This window comes from Cavia porcellus, unplaced genomic scaffold (assembly GCF_034190915.1).
Source record: "Cavia porcellus strain 051 isolate PalLab524CR breed Dunkin Hartley unplaced genomic scaffold, mCavPor4.1 scaffold_18, whole genome shotgun sequence".
NCBI classification, from domain to species: domain Eukaryota; kingdom Metazoa; phylum Chordata; class Mammalia; order Rodentia; family Caviidae; genus Cavia; species Cavia porcellus.
This window is the reverse complement of record NW_026947501.1, coordinates 50,114,965-50,132,212: the sequence shown is the minus strand read 5'-3', so window position 1 is coordinate 50,132,212 and position 17,248 is coordinate 50,114,965.

Below are 17,248 nucleotides of genomic sequence, written 5' to 3'. Positions count from 1 at the left end.
CCAGCTGGTACCTCCCGAGAGTCCACCCTGCGTGGGCTGACCCCCACCTCCACCCCGCTCCCGTGGGCAACTGGTGGGTTTGGAGGCCAGGCTGAGTTGATAGCAACTGAGGTACATAAAGCAACTGAATGCTTGTACTGTTGGATTGATTTTGCAGGCCTGGGCCAGCAGTCTGAGCATCTCTTGGGAGAGTGACAGTATGCAATATAGCAACTATAGGGGATTCCCTTCTATCTTGTCTTGAAATCCAATATTGTTCTCACAGTTTTGTTTTGTTCCAATTGTTTTGCTTTATGTGTTGTTCTGTTTTGATTGGTGTTTGAAAGAGTTTTCAGCACGATTAAAGAGAGAACATAAAGTAAAAATAGCCTTTACTCCAAGGACATTGAGAGAAGTCCATGACCACCAGTGGCCTGGCTTTCTCTACCAGAATGTGGGGCATGGGATCTACATATTACCTCTAAACAGGGGTGGTGCTTAGGGTGGGCATTGATGAGGCATGAGGAGCTGATTGGAGTTTTCTTTGCACACAAATAGGAAGGGGAGTTGCAATTAAGGCTGAGGAAGAAGCAGGAAGAGGTGGGCGGTCCTGCTCTGGCCTTCCGCCACATTAGACCACCACCATAACCACACGGTAGTTTATTCTAGGGCAAGAACCTTTCATTGTCATCTTTGTATTGTTAGGAAAAGGGTGAAGTCTCTCTCTTACTACTTCCTGCTGAAAGGGGGCACCGTATAGGGGTTCAGGAAGGTTGATGCCCATGTAGAAGCTGGTACCAGGTGTTTTTGGCCAGGACAATTTCATCATTGGGAATGCCCGCATTTTAGACTAGAAAAACAAAGAGACAATGTGCTATGAGGAGGTAGGCTACTATTGTATCTAAGGACCCAGGAGAGGTAGAAGGAAAGGTGTGTTTGATTTCTATATGCCATTCTGAAAAATAAGTGTATTAGGAGGAATGAAGTTATGAGAGGTAAATTTCCCCCATATGAAAGGGTAAAAGTGTAGGTAGGTAGGGCTTATCTCTGGTCCAGGAGTTGAGCTGGAAAGAATAAGAGGCATGAGAAATATAAGGCTTGATTGAATCGTACTTGGGAAATTACACAGTAGAGGAGGGAAGGGCCACGGCTGTGTCACTTTAAGGGAGCTAAGAGCCTAGCCCCACAGGGATCTCACATTTGACTAAACAGCTGAGGGCAGAGGAAACTAAGACAGTTGTCACATAGAGTAACATGAAGACAATCTTATGCATGATGTGGGAGTCTTTAGGAAAGACTGTCAAGAGTCCTGCTGTAAAAAAGATAATTCACAGAATATAAGGGATTAGGAACTAAATTGGATAACAAAACATGACTTAGCCTAAGAGTTGTGGCTGTGAGGCCTTGGTGAGATGGAGATGAGTGAGTGATAGAAGATGAGATGACCACGGTCATTGACCCTGAGACCCATCGCAAGATGGCAGCACCCTGTCATGTGGCAGAGCACTGTAAGATGGCAGCTGTCTCCACACAAGCTGCAGCAGAATGGCTGCTGATAACCATGTGGCCTGCCGGAAGGCTGGAATGCATGAGACAGATGGAGAAAATGGCCACGCAGGGGAAGGGGACAAAGAACCCTCCGACAGAACAGATGGATTGGGTGGGGGGGATTGAGAAGTTGAAGACTAGAAGAGAAACTAAGGGAAGGAATAGAGGCCACTGTGGGTGAGGAAGGTGGAGAAGACGTGCAGGGGGCACAGAAACCTCTGGCTGAGATGGCTGCGGGGTTTGGTCTTGGAGATTCAGGGGAGGAGCCGCATCATCTAAGGGGAGGGGATGGGGAGAGATCCTGGGGGAGCAGAGCGAGCCAGAAGTATTTGGGCCATCACAGATGACAGAGAGAGAAGGACACGGCCTCAAAGTGAAAAAGGCCTAAGGATGAAGAGTTTCTGCCAGCTTGCCGCCACTGTGACAAAAGCATAAAGGAAAGATCAGCTTTTCGGTTTTCATGGCCTTCTAAAGGCCAAGAGCACCAAGGTTATGAGCCAGGCACCCCAGAGGTGTGCTTTTCCGGGGACAGGAAATGGTCCCCATGACTGAATTATAAGTGAGCCGAGAGAACAACTTCGCCTCAGGGCTTAAGAGCTGTAGCTCCCTCCAAGGAACGTGGAAGCTGTCCTGGGTCACACCTATCACAAGAGGTCGTCACTAGTTTTGAAAGTGTGACACGGAAAGTCCCAACACACATTCTTTTTTTTGTCTTTTTCCTTTTTATTGGTACCGGGGATCAATACACATTCTCCTCAGCCGGTCACCAAAGAGTGCAGGGTGGGGTCCCAGGGAAAAAAATATCAAGCCTCAAGCCGTGTGGCTAAGGAGCTGAAAACCGGTATCCCTGTTCCAGAAGGCAGGATGGGTTTTCCGACCAAGCTTGCTAAAGGACAGCTCACCTGTGATGAGTGAGGAAAGTCGCTGTTGCATGTGGATTATTGGTGGCAAGTAGACAGTCCCAGAGGAATAAAAAGGTGGTTTTTAGGTAAGGGGACTCAAATTGGGAGGGGGCCCCAGGAGCCACTCACTCTGCCATGCAAGTCACATGGGCACATTATGAAAGAGTTTTCAGCAAAACAAAAGAGATAATATAAAGTAAAAAATAACCTTTATTCCAAGGACATGAAGAGAACTCCATGACCATGGGCCTGGCTTTCTCTACCAGAACGTGGGGCACAGGGTCTACATATCACCTCTGACCTGGATGGTGCTTAGGGCGGGCATTGATGAGGTGCGAGGAGCTGATTGGAGTTTTCCTTGTGCACAAACAGGAAGCAGAGGCTGAGGAAGAAGCAGGAAGTGGTAGGCATCCCACTTTGGCCTTCCGCCACCTTAGACCACCGCCATAACCATACAGTAATTTATACTAGGACAAGAACCTTTCAGTTTTATTCTATTTTGTTTTGATTTTGCTATTCCTAATGGAATGGACAACTATTGTGAAGATAACAAGCTATACTATGAGAGCTATTATTGTTTTCCTATTGTCCTGCTTTGAAGTTCTGTACCAATTTCACTGTTTTGTTTTGATTGACTTTATCCTGTTTTGTTTTGTTGGGTTTTGTTATCTTTAAAATTAAAAATTAAACTCATGTTTTAATCAAAAGTGTCAGTTTAAAGCTGGGCATGCTGGCATGTGTTCAATCCCAGCACTTAGGAAGCTGAAGCAGGAGGATTTCCATGAGTTCAAGGCCAACCTGGACCACGTAGCAAGATCTTGTCTCAAAAAAAAAAAAGTATCAGCCTAAAACTCTTCCTTGATTTACATCTTTAACTTTCCTTACAAATCTAGATTGTTCGAAGGAACAACAGAAAGCCAGGCTGAGTGGCACATGCCTACAATCCTAGCATTTGGGAGGCTGAGGCAAGAGGATCATTGAGAGTTCAAACCCAGCCTGAGCTACATAGTGAGTTCAAGGCCAGTCTGAACCACATGGGGAGACCCTGTCTTAGCAAACCAAACCAAACAAACAGGACAGAAACTGGGTGGTGATCACACACACCTATAATCCCAGCACTCTGGGAGACTGAGGCAGAAAGACTGCACGTTCAAATTCAGCCTACGTAATTTAGGGAGACCAACATAACAATGAATTTGAGTCAATGAATGAATGAAAGTGGACAGAAGGAGGAAGAGACAGACAGAAAGCAAGCAGACAGGCAGGCAGGCAGCAGGTTGGGAATGTAGGTCAGAGCAAAGGCCATGGGTTCACCACAAAAAAAATGTTTAAATTTCTGGCATGAGGTGAATGTGTGTGTGCGTGTGCGAGCTGTGACCACAGTGTGACCCTTGGGCCTTGCGTGCTTGGCAGGAGCTCCGCCTCTGGGCTGCACCCCTGCCCTAACATTTGCGTTGGACTTCTCTTTCTCCTCACCACTTCCCTCTGCCTGAGCCTCTCAGGCTTCCAAAGCTCAAAAGAAACCAACCTGTGTGGGTCTGCCTGTGACAAACACTTCCTTGCTGTTCTGGACTTCTTGTTTTTCAGGGTTTTTTTTTTTTTTTTTTTTTTTTTTTTTGCTAGTCTCTGACTTTGGCAATTTCCTGGCAATAATATTACAGTTCACAATTTGGATAACAGGCGTCTTTGTCTCTGAGCGTGAGCGTAGGCAGGCGGTATGGTATGACATTGCCCTCTGTCAGCTAGTAGGTGACCGGCTGGGCTCGGACCCTGGCAACTAGGACAGGGTAGTTCAAAGCATATTGGTGCTACAAAGATAGGGTTTTGCTTGATTTAGTTTTAATTTTCCACTTTGAAAACATTTGGTTAGTTTTATGAAGTCTCTTGTAGAAGCCGATATTAACAATCACCCTAGTTTCTACTTATTGTAATTATTATTATTATTATTTTTTTTTTTTTTGGTCTTTTGGAGACAGGATCTCACTATGCAGTTCATGCTGGACTTCAGCTCACTTTGTAGCCCAAGTTGGCCTCAAACTCACAGCAATCCTTCTGCCTCAGCCTCCCAAGGGCTAGGATTACAGGAATGCACCAATATGCCCAGCTTATAATGATTTTAAAGAGTTACTATATAAATAGGATTTACGTACCACAGAGAGTACACTTATTGAAGTGTAGAGGTCAAACTGCATGGTGGTGCATACCAGTAATCCCAGCACTCAGGAAAATTACTGAATTTGAGGCCAGCCTTGGTTACAAAGTGAGTTCAAGGCCAGCCTGAATTACATAGCAAGACACTATCTCAGAATAGAAAGAAAGAAAGAGTTAAGAAGTCAGCGAATTTTTTTTGAGGTCCTGGAGCTCAAACCCAGGCCCATTGGACTGAGCTATATTCTTTACTTTTTTATTTTGTACTTGAAGACACAGCTTTGCTAAATTGCCCAGGTTTGGCTCATAATTTGTGATCTTCCTGCCTCAGCCTCCCAGTGCTAGATTACCAGGCCCCACCCCACACCCAAGAAGGTGATTTTTGGTTTATTTACAAAGCCATAGGACCACTACTACCATCTGATTCCAGATTTTCTTCATCTCCAAAAGATGCTCAGTATTCCCGAGCAGTCCCCTCTTTACTCCTCTCGTGGGCCCCTGTCAACCATTGACCCACTTAGCGTTCCTGTAGATTTGCCTAATCAGGACAGTATACAAAAGGAGCCATAAAAGGCATGCGTGTATGCAGCTTCTTTTACGTGGCACAGCGATTCCATGGTTCATCCACTTTGGATCATGTATCACCGCTTCATTCTTTTTTATGATCACATAATATTCCGTTGTGTGGCTACTCTTGCTTGCTTATCCATCAGTAGATGGATATACGGGCTGCTTCCCCTTTGGGCTACTACGGATCATCCTCTTATGAAGTTTTTGTGCTGCCATCAATTCATTTCTCGCGGTACCTAGAGTATGGTGGGTGAGTCCTTGGTTGGCTCCATATTTAGCTTTTTGAGCACTGACAGATTATCTGCCAAAGCAGGTGTCCCTCTTGACAGTCTCCGTGGGAATGCGCAGGGGTCCAACTCCCTCACATCAGAGCAGATGCTGGGCTGGGTCACCTTTCCTTAATGGGGAGAACCCAGTGGGAGTGCAGGGGTTCCTAACTGTGGGTACAAGGTGCTTTTTTCTGGTGGCTAACAGCTTTCGAATCTCTTCCTGTTCTCCGCAGCCATGCGTGTATCTGCCCACTTTCTTGCTTAGCTGGGTTATTTCTCTAGGTTCTTCTAAGCTACTAGAATGTTCTGCATATGTGACTGTCAGGCCCGTCAGAGACAGTAAGCATAAACCATGTTTAATGCTGATTATATCTAATTTTTTTTTCTCGCTTGTGCTTCTAATATGCTGGTGTCGTACGGTGCTTATGGCCACATGTGCCAGCTGCCAGAATCTTATTGGATCTCCTGAGGACCTGAACACTCCAGAAAATACTATTACACGATGTGTTAAGAGAAAACTTTAAATCTCAGCACTCAGGAAACTGAGGCAGAAAGATTGCTTTAATTCCAGGCCAGCCTGGAATTCAGTTACGAAGTGAGTCGACGAGATTTAACAGGGCTTATTTGAGCAGAGATCGACAGAAGTGGAACGAATCCCTCGGAGCATGCACGCTTCAGAGACTCCGCCCACCGGGCTGACCGCGAATGTATAGGCTGGGCTCAAGCAGGGTGAAATAGCCTGATTGGGCATGGCGCATCCCTCGGCTGATGTGATTGGTGCGAGGCAGCCTGTGGTGATTGGCTGAAACCTGGGCTATTCTTCTGGGGTAGCAGAACTGGTCCTGGCTTGCACCATTGTGAGGGTGCTCAGTATGGGGGTGGCCCCAGGTTCGCTGGCTTGTGCTTGATCAGGTTAGCACGTGCTCACTGCTGCTCTTGCGCTGTTTCTCCTTGCAGGTGGCACTTACAGCAGCGTCCTTGAGTACTGTTTCCAAAACCTCTAGAGCCAGGCTGTGATGCAGGAACGTGGCACTGCTTCCCGCTTGGACTTCCCCAGGAGTTTCTCCATCTTCCCAGCCCATAGGGTGTCGCTTCCCCTAAGTAGATCCTTCGGGGGTCAAGACCATCCTGCCCAGCCTGGCCAGATTTGTGAACGTGCGCTGGGATTGCCAAAGCTCTGAAAATTCCTACAGTATAGGCACAAGTTTAAACCAAAGCTTCACAAATATTGCAAGAAATAAAGTCTATTACAGACAAGACACTTTTTGAGCTAGTATGCTCCTGGCCGGTCAGAGGGGGAGGAGCTGCACTGACTGGGGAGGCCCAAGCAGCCCTGACGTGGTGACAGCGGACCTGCCGTGGTCCTGGGGGTCCAGGATGAGTCCCAGGACCTCCCTGCTGGGCCAAACACTCCCTTTGGAACCTGGGGACTCAGAGGACCTCAGGCAGGAGCTGCAGGGACAGGACATACCCTTCTGCCCACCCTCTTGGCCTGAGCTGCAGAAGGTCCCCAGTTTACAGTGGTTTACCTTCTTTTGTTGTTGTTTTCTTTTGTTGAGACAGGGTCTCACTGTGTAGTCCAGGCAGGCCACGAACTCATGGTGACCCTCCTGCCTCAGCCTCCCAAGTGCTGGGATTATGGGTGTGCACCACCATGCCCCCTTTCAATTTGTAGCTTTTCCACTGTACAATTTCTAGCTTCCACTGTGTGAAAGTAGGATTTGTGTTTAACAAGAGCCATGCTTCTAATCTGGAATTTGGATCCTTTTCTGGGAGTGCAATATGCAGTGTGCTCTTCTATTGCTTGACTGGACAGTAGAAAGTGAATCCAGCTTGCACTCAGCCCCAATTACAAAGGGAAGCAACTCCCTGGGCTGGGCTCCTAAGAAGCCTAGGAGACTCAGTACGTTTTTTTAATTTCCTTTTTTTTTTTTTTTTTTTTTTTTTTTGGCAGTGCTGGGGATTGAACCTAAGGCCCTGGCATTGAGCTACAAATCCAGCCCATTTTATGTTACTTTTTTAAAAGTTTGAGACAGGGTCTCACGAAGTCACTACATTGCCTAGGCTGGACTTGAGTTTGGGATCTTCCTGTCTCAGCTTCCCAGAGAGCTGGGATTGCGGGAGTGCAGCACCATGCTCAGCTCAATGTCCTTTCGATGACAGTGAGCTCTAAGGGGACACAATCCCAAGCCTGTGGAGGTGCGTCTGTGGCATTTCTCAGGGGCAAGGTGGCCCTGGGGGTGGGCGTGGGATTGTAACACTGTGTGGTGTGGGTAGCAGCTCCGTGTCCTCCCTTAGTGCCCCAGCCATCTGAGTTTCAGTGCTAAGCTCGAAGGCACACACTCCAAGACTTCTGTTCAATTTCATGTCTGATGGAATGAAAATGTAAAAATTGTTTGACATGCAATCCTTTTGTTTTATTTACTTGTGTTTTGTTTCTAGAGACAGGGTTGGTCTTAAACTCACTATGTGGTCCAGACTGGCCTCTAATTTACAGTGATCCTCTCTCAGCCTCCCTGTAGCCTCAGCTCCGAGATCTTGTTTCTTTATTTTTATAGAAACACAAAAGAGAAGGGTAAGGTAAGGTTCCCCCAGCATCCCCAGTGCTCTACAATATCAAGGGATGCTCCAGCATGTGAACCTCATAGCTAGGTGTGGTGGCCCACACCTGTAATCCCATTACTCAGGTGGCTGAGGCAGGAGGATTATTGCAAGTTCAAGACCAGCCTTGGCTACAAAATGAGCTCAAGGCCAGCCTGAACTGCATAGCCAGACCCTGTCTCAAAAAGACAAAAAAAAAGTAATGTTTATATTTTAAGCTTTAAAATTTTTTAAAGACAAGGGTTTAAAAGAAACTAAAATTCTTTCAAAATAACCTCACACACTTTAGACTGTTATTTGTTTCATCCGCTTTTCTCTAAGTAGTGTGAAATCGGGGCTGTGCTCACGTTGGAAGCAGTTGCATTTTTACAGCTGATACTTTTTTTAGCTTAGTGGTGAAATGAACGGGAAATAACAGGGCCTTCATTAGCTAAGGGCTGGACTTTGAGGCTTGGGCTGGCGACATGGGACCAGCTCCTGGTGCCATCTAGTGGCACTGACGTGTACCTACCATCTTTAGGGGCAGCCTCTACTCAGAGACTTCCAACGCAAACCGAGAGGAACCAGCACCTAGGCTCAAGGACAGCAGCCTTGACTCCCAGCGTGCTGTGCGCACACAGGCCTCCTGATGCCAGCTCTCTGCGCAGTCGGCGATCGTCTGTCACTCCCAGCACGGCCTGGGTGCTCCAGGTGTGCACAGCCCCTGTTTTCACGAAACGCGTGATCAGAGAGGAAAAAAGCAAAGCAGCAAATGAAGTCAAAGAAGCTGTCAGGTAGTGATGGGCACTGCGTGGAGAACTCATTTTATAGCCCGTGCTGGTCTCAAACTTGCAATAATCCTCCTGCCTCAGCTTCCCAAGTGCTGGGATTACAGCTGTGTGCCGCCACATTCGGCTGAAGCCATAATTGCTAAGTGAAATAATCAGACCCACAAATTTAAATATCACATGATTTTTCTTGTATGAGTTACTAGAAAAGCTAGATGATAAGAAACAGAGAGGAGCCTGCCTGCATCCTCAATTCTGGAGACTGGGCAGCCTGGGATGAGTGTCTCCATACCATCCCGAGCCTTTGGGAGTTTAAGATTGTTGTTCCCTGGCCAGGGAACTTCACGGTTTCCTGCTGCACTCTACCAGTTCAGCAGGTCTTGGGCCTGCCTGCACCAACTTCGAGGCTTCCTGCCATGCACGGCCAGCTCAGGGGATCTTGGGCCTGCCTGTACCCTCAATTCCGGAGACTGGGCAGCCTGGGATGAGTGTCCTCACACCATCCTGAGCCCTGGAAGATTGGGATCATTGCTCCCACCAGCCAAAGAACTTCACAGCCTCCTGTCACACTTGACTGGCCCCGCAGGGCTTGGGCCTGCCTGCCCCACCCCCCAGTGACCCTCTCTCAATCTGGGGAACTGGGCGGCCAGAGTCCCAGGAGCTGATGGCATAGAAGAGGGATTTCCAACAGGCACAGGTGAAGCCTTGGAGTAGCACTTGAAACGTGGAAATATAGGAAAATGACAAAATGAAAGACCAAAATACAATCTCAAGCCTCCAGCCCATCCCAAGAAACCTTAAGAGGATTGGTTGGTGATCATGAAGTTCTTCAACTGTTCTTTGTCATGAAAGTATCTTATTTCTCCATCCATTTTGAAGAACATTTTTGCAGGATACATCAGTCTAGTTGGAAGTCGTTTTCCTTTAGGATCTGAAATACTTCGCTCCATGCATGCTCATCTTCATTGTTTGTGTTGAGAAGTCTGCTGTGATTCTGATAGGTTTCCTTTATAAGTGATCTGTCTCTTCTCTCTAACTGCTTTTAATATTCTACTCTTATGTTGGGTTTGTGGGATGGTGATTATTGTATGTCTGGGTGTAGTTTTATTTTGGTTATGGCTATTTGGAGTTCTATATGCTTCACTAATCCAAATGTCAGTTTCCATTCTCATGTTTGGGTCATTTTCAGCTTTTACTTCTGTAAATATCCTCTTGATATCATTTGTGTTGTCCCCTTTTTTATTTATCCCTATCAATCTTATGTTGTTTTTCTTTGAACCATCTTGCAGCTGTTGAATTGTTATTTCCAGATTCCTTGCTATTTTTAAAAGATCTTTCCTTCTCTGTTCATTAGCTGCAATCTTGTCTTGGCGGTCTGAAATTCTATCTTCACTTTTGTTGTGGCGGTTTTGAGAACTTTCAATGGAATTTTTGACTTCCTGTGTATCTCTTTGATCTCTTTGATCTATCTGCTCATGCATTGTTTGTTTTTTATATTGTTCATCCAGGGAGTCTATCTTTTTGCTTTGTTCCTCTAATTTTTTAACTGTGTCTTCTTTAGATGTATTCAGCATTTCTTTCATTTTTATCATTTCTTTTTTTATCTGGGAGATTATTTCTAATTTTAATTCCTTTAAAGCTTCTGGACTTGCTCCTTTATTTTAGTTGCTATTATTTCCGGTGTATGGCATATATTTTCTTCTATGCACATGGCTCCTAGGATTTCTTGGGATGGGTTGGAGGTTTGAGATTGCATTTTGGTCTTTCATCTTGTCATTTTCTTGTATTTCTGTGTTTCAAGTGTTGTTCCAAGGCTTTCCCTGGGCATGTTGGAAATTGTCTCCTGTGCCCTCAGCTCCCTGGGACTGAATGGAGGTTGCTGAGTGTGGTCCAGTCAGGCCCACAGGACCTCCTGTGTCACCTCTTGTGTTGCAGGAAGCTGGCCAGGCTCCTAACCACTGTGGGTGATGGTCAGAGGTCTCCCTGGGCCAGCAGTGATGCTCTGGAACTCACTTCACGTGCCCTCAGCTCCCCTGATTGAAGAAGGTCCCTGGTCATGGTCTAGTGGGGCCCTCAAAACCTCCCAAGCCTAGTCTAGTGTGATTGGAAGCTGGGCGGGCACTTAACCATTGGGAGCAATGATCTTAAACTCTCCCTGGGCTGGCGCTGGTGCGCTCTGTGGGACTGTTTTTATTTCATTCCATAAATTCTGATATGTTGTATACAAGAAAATTTGAGTGACTCCCCTTGAATGCAGAACAATTGGTATACCATTATTAAATTGAATCTCATTTCCATATACTGATATGTACAGAATGAGCTTCGCCTTTTCCTGTTATCTTCAGTTGGCGCTAGGTAAGGCCTTTCAGGCTAACTTGACTGTTTCCTGCTTCCTTGGGCAGTGCTCTGTGTGACTGATTGAGGGTGTAGGGGATGGCAGAGCCGGTCATCTCCAGGGATAGCAGCTGGACATGAGTCTCAAAGTAAGAGATTATGACGCTCCAGGGCACAAACATTTACACATGAGAAACTGACGCAATGGGGCCAGGGATTTAGCTCAGTGGTGTAAGCTCCTGCCTGGCAAGTGCATGAGGTCAGGAGCTCCATTCCCAGTACAATTTTTTAAAAAAAAATGGAAAAGAAAAAAAAAAGCAACTGAAGCAAAAGCCTCCTAAAACAATTCAAATGCTACCTTCATCGGAGCGTGCAGATTGATCCTGGTACACATCTTTCTCCCTGCATTTTACACATACTTTTATCCCTACCTGGAGAGCCAGCAGAAACTGTAGCAGAAACATTGCTCCTGCCATCCTGCCTGTCACTCATCCTCTAGCCACCCCCTTCTTCACAAGATAATAAATTGTTGGAGAGGCCTTGGATCAGGGCCTCTGTCCCCACCTCCTCACTTGCATTGGGTTTAGGAACTCTTGGCTGACATAGATTTGAATTTCTCCTGGTGTCTTTACACTCACTGTGGGTTACCTTAGAAGTAGTAGATTAGAATTCACTTGCTGTGATTCCAACAATGTTTCAGTAGGATTACAAATAGAGTTTTCTGAATTGTAAGGCGGTTTATAAAAGGGATTACAATGCTGGATTACAATTTACGGTATTTGTATTACAATATTTACATTTGAATTGCAATAATGCTGTATTAGCACTGTCATGCTATCCTTGGACTTTCATTCTAGAAATTTCTTTTTGAGTCAAATGTGCCTCCTATAAGTAGCATATTGTGGACACTTGCTTTCTTTTTTTCAAGGAGGCTGGTGTTTTGAGACAGAGTCTGTGTACTTCAGAGGGACCTTCCAACTTAACATGAAGCCCAGCCTGGGTGTGAACTCACAGTGGTACTCCTGACTCAGCCCCCTAAGTGCTGAGATTACCGGTTTGCACCACCACGCCCAGCACAATCTTAGGTCTTGATGTACTGTGGCACTCTGTTTCTTTTGGTTGGTGCATTGTGACCACTCACAATGAAGATGAAAACTGCTCTCTATTGACTGCTCCTTGCTATCTGATTTTCCTGTTGTTGGTTTTCATTCCACCCCCTCAGTTTAGCTGCTTCCTTTGTCTGGTTGACTCATCCTGTTTTGTCTTGCGGAGTTGTAGCCTGTGAGATAGATAGATAGATAGATAGATAGATAGATAGATAGATAGATATTCCTGGAGAGCATTGCAAAGGGCTGCTTTGGTGGTCATCAATTTTTTCAGGTGTTCTTTGTCATGAAAGGAACTTATTTCTCCATCAATTTTGAAAGACAGTCTTGCAGTATATATCAGTCTAGGTTGGGAGTCATTTACTTTTAGGGTGGGCAATCCTTCATTCCGAGTATTCTTCAACTAGAGTGTTTATAGTGAGAAGCCTGCAGTGATTTTGTTGGCTTTCTTGCATACGTGAGTTTGTTTTCTGTAACAGCTTTAATATTCTGTTCTACTGTTTTTGAATTTTGGAATTGTGATTACTGTGTTTTGTAGATAATTTTTTGATCATGGCTAATTGGAATTCTATATGCCTCTCTCTCAAATCCTTTTCCCTGCTTGGTGAGTTTTCTGGCATCACTTTTGTGAACAGATTTTTCAGTGTGATTTGCACTATCTCTTGCTTTGTCCCTGACTCTAATCAACCTAATATTATTGTTTCTTGCATTACCTGGCAGCTACTGGATTGATGTTGGTGCAGGACCATGTTATCTTTCAGAGGTCTTTCTTTTCATGGTCACTAACTGCAAACCTGACTTCTTTGTCTGATCTTCTGTTCTCATATTGGTTCATTCTGCTGCATAGATGGTCAGTGGCATTTGTAGTCTGGAGATGTGAGTCAGGTTCATGGATTGCATTTCTTTCCTATGTTGGGTGTTCAGAGTTCCCATCGTTTTTCTAAACTCCTCTATTATTTTCCAATCTTTAGGTTGTCTGGAGTGTCTAATCATTTCTTTTATAAAGATCATCTTGTAGCTGTCTCAGAAACCATTTCCGATTTAACTTTTTAACCCATGTTTCTTCTTTTTTTCTTTCCTTGTTGTCACTTAAGAGTCCCGGTGGGTGGGTTTCAAATTCTTCTACCTCATCATCCCCTGGGTTTGCCTGTAGTGAGCTGGAGGTCTGGGGGTTCAGTGCCTTGTCATTTTATCATTTTGTCATTTTTCAGTTTTATTCCTGAGTTGATGCTTGTAAATTGTGTATGGCAAATATCTTTTTTACTAGTAATTAGATCTATGAGGGAATGACGTCATCTCAAAGATATGTGCAAAGTGAAGCTTGCAATTGTGTTTTGAGTCTGTTGCAAAATCCTACCTCTTCAATTTATTGCGGATGAGAAGTTGCTTTCTATTTACCCCAGCCCTTGGTTCTTTGCCACTGACCCGTAGCATGCTTTGTGACCCTCAGGGAACCCCCAATCTTGTCTACCACAAAGAACAACTGACTAGAACAAGTATATCATCTTTGGAAAAGCAGTGCATTCAGCACTAACAATGGTGTCACACACAACCTAGATAATGACAAAGTGTGAGAACTGTTGTGATTTATCACCCTCAGCCATAAGAGCTGTCTTTGTGGTAACATAAGAAAATCTGAAACAAAATAGAAAATTGAATACAGTAAATAGCCATGAGTATGCGGATTACACTCACCCTCAACTGAGAAAATTTAAAAGGGAAAAGGGAAAAAAATAAAGACATAGAAGAGATCACAAGCAAGGCTGGAGGACAGAGGCAGGTTGCACAAACTGTGGGACACTGATGAGGAAGACAGGAGGGAAACAGAGGAAGAAGAGAAGAGAAAAATAGCAACAAAAACTGGGCTTGTAAACTTGCCCAGCGTGTGTGAAGTCTGGGCTCCATGCCCAGCACCATGAGGAGAAAGTAAATAAACACACAAATAAAATTTATGAGAAGAACACTATTCTTTTTTGGTACCTGGGAACAAACTCAGTGCCTCACGCCTGCCAGGCAGGTGCTTATGCCGCTGAGCTACATCCCCGGCCCCAGAACACTTCATTTGTTTATCTTTATTTATTTCTTGGTTGTTTGAGACAGGGTCTTGCTATGTTGCTCAGACTGGCCTTGACCTCACTTTAGACCACAGGCTCACATCCGACCTCTGGCAGTCCTCCTGTCTCGGCCTCGAGTGCTGGGATTGCTGGCAGGTGGCCCTACACCCCGTAAATCTCTTCCCTCTGGCCTGCACCTGCCCCCCTTCTGATGACAGGACACGGTGCCCGTGTGACGAGGTGAAGTGAGGGAGATGCTGGCTCCATGCTGCCGTGTGAGGGCAGCACGTGAGGGTCACTTGAGGACAAGTCCTGGGCACAGTGACACTGAAGTGAGGAGTCCCTGAGAGAGGGGGAGCTGCTGTCCCCGTGAGACAGAGCACGGCTCACCAAGATTTCATCCTGCTGCTCAGACGCCACACAGCTGAAGACTCAGGGTGTGCTTATTTCTACAATTCTCCCCTTAGCGTTTCTGAAACTTAGTTGAACACAAGGAACTGAAGCCACAGAATATGGAATAATGGGTGAGAGGCGACAACTGTGACTCATTTTACCAGGAGTCTGTTCCTCTCTTTACTCACAGGAAGTGTGATACGGCCTTGCTGGGAGTATTTCCGAGGTCAGAAAGACATTTTAAATCCCTTCAAGCTTCGATAAAACTGAATCTGTTGAGCGAGTTGGCCTTTGCTTGACTCTGCCCTCCCTATTTTGCTAGCCTTAGCACTGTGGTGCGGATCTGAGACTTCCCTGAAAGTCTCACGTTCAGAGGTGGAGGCTGATGGATGAGGTGTGTCACCGCGGGGCTCCCTGGAGCACAGGGCCCTCTCAGCAGGTCCTCTGCTGGGCTCCCGCTGACTGCCATGAGATGGACTGCTGTCTCCACCGTGCTCTTCCACCAAGCTGCTTCTGCCTTGCAGCCAGCTGATCATGCACGGAACCCCCTGAAGTGTCAGCTACTTTAAATTGTGTGTGTTGGGTATTTTGTCGCAGTAGCCAGAAACGAGGGTGATTCTTGGAAAGACTCAGAGCATGCACAAGTGGCCCTTCCTCCTCCCCTTCATCTCTGCCTTTAGCAGGGGAAAGGACAAGAATGAAGTGAGTGTCTTTATCCCCCTCCAACCGGAAGTCAAACCCAGGGTCTTGTGCCTACTCAGCAAAGATTTTCCCATCCTCCCGGCCCCGAGGCCTGAAATTTTCCCTTAGGCACATGCCCTGCCAGAATTCTGTGCAGGACTTCTGGGTAGATTATGGACCATAAACTTCAAATTAACCCCAATCTATACTGCTAGTGACAAGATTCTTCCAGAAGCGGTGCTTCTGTGTACGTTTAGAACCATTACCGGAGGCTCAGGAGAAAGACTGAATCACGTGTGGTCTATCAATGTTTATCCGCTGATGCCTGTGTCCTCTAGCTGTGGGGGGGTCATTGGTAAGAGGGTGGAAAGTGAAGTCCTGCATGAGTTTGCCACATAAACCCTGGGATCAAGTCAGAGAGAAAGAAGTGCAATACACCCAGTCTGCCCAAATCCTTCATCTTTGCAGGCCACAGTGAAAGGGTATTTCTCTGGGAGAACGCTGCCTACCCAGGAGAGGAGTGCTTGTCATGGTGTTACGACTGTGTGCAAGTACTTAAGCTCTTTTTAAACTTTTTATTTTCTTGCGTTTGTCTCCTGAGGGCAGGGAGTCCTTAAGTGCTTGGTCCCAGCAGATGTTTCCTGCTTCTTGCTAGGGTTTCCTGGTGCAATAGAGAAGCAAATGGAAAGGAAAGGAGGCCTTTACTGAGGATGTGGGGCGCACAGCTCATGGGGCTGGCTTGTCCACTGCTGGGTACAGAGGGGCTGAGGTTCTGTGACCGCTGACCAGAAGCAGCACTTGGGGCGGGCAGAGGTGACACACAAGGCAGTGACTGGAATTCTCCTCATGGGCACGGGATAGGAAGGAGGAAGTTGTAGGCAGGGCTGAAGGAGGAGGAGGAAGTGGTCATCAGGTGAAGCGTTGTTTTTGCTGTGGCCTTTTGCCATGTTAGACCAACATACTATCCAGTAATTTACACTAGGGCACAAACCTTTCTTTTCTGAACCATTAGAAGGGGCTTAAATGACTTATCTCTCCTATAGCTTAGGATTCTAGCAAAATAAGAAAGTTCTGGAACTTTTCCTTAGAGTATTGCAGAAAAGTTCCCAAGCCTAACTGTTGGGGCACAAGCATAAGGTAAGAATGGATGCATGAGACTCAAAGCTATAGGTACTTCATGGTCAGCTAGAGGCCTCTGACCCAGCCTCTGTCCTGCTGGTTCTGCTGAATTCACTTGACCCTGATGGTGTCTACACCCTAGTTGCACATATATGATGAGGACGGAGTCAGAGTAATTGTCTAACCCTTACGGCACCTGGGCTAATTCAAGGGCCCTCTCCGGGATTTTCCTCCGTTATGGTGGTACCCTTAATTGTGCTCACTCTGTAAGTCTCCCTCACCTCCTTCCGGAAGCATTTCTATATTATGATAAATAATTTCAGCTTGTCGTTATGACTCAATGTATGTCACCAATTATGAGGCATTCTGTGACTTTGTGCCTCACACTTCTGAATTGTGTATAAACTGAATTGCTGCTGCCTTTGAGAAATTACCCCAAAGAAGTCAGCACGTATGAGACCAAGTACAGTCCTCTCAACACCTCAGTGCAAAGAGTCTTCCTCTCAGTTGTGTTTGGTCTGTCTTGGCTTCGTAACTTTCCCACAGGAATATCAAACTGAAGGGAAGAGTCTTTGTACCGAGGAGAAAAGGCGGCAGCGTTCAGTCTTTACAGCTGCAGACGGTTGTGTCTTCACGCCAGCAGGATGTTGTGGGAGAATCGCACAAACACAGTAGCAGTGAGTGTACAGAGAGCTCAGTTCATACAGAATTCAGAAGTGGGAGGTATAAAGCAAACGACGAATCATTACAAAATTGGTTATAAGCACCAAGTTCATT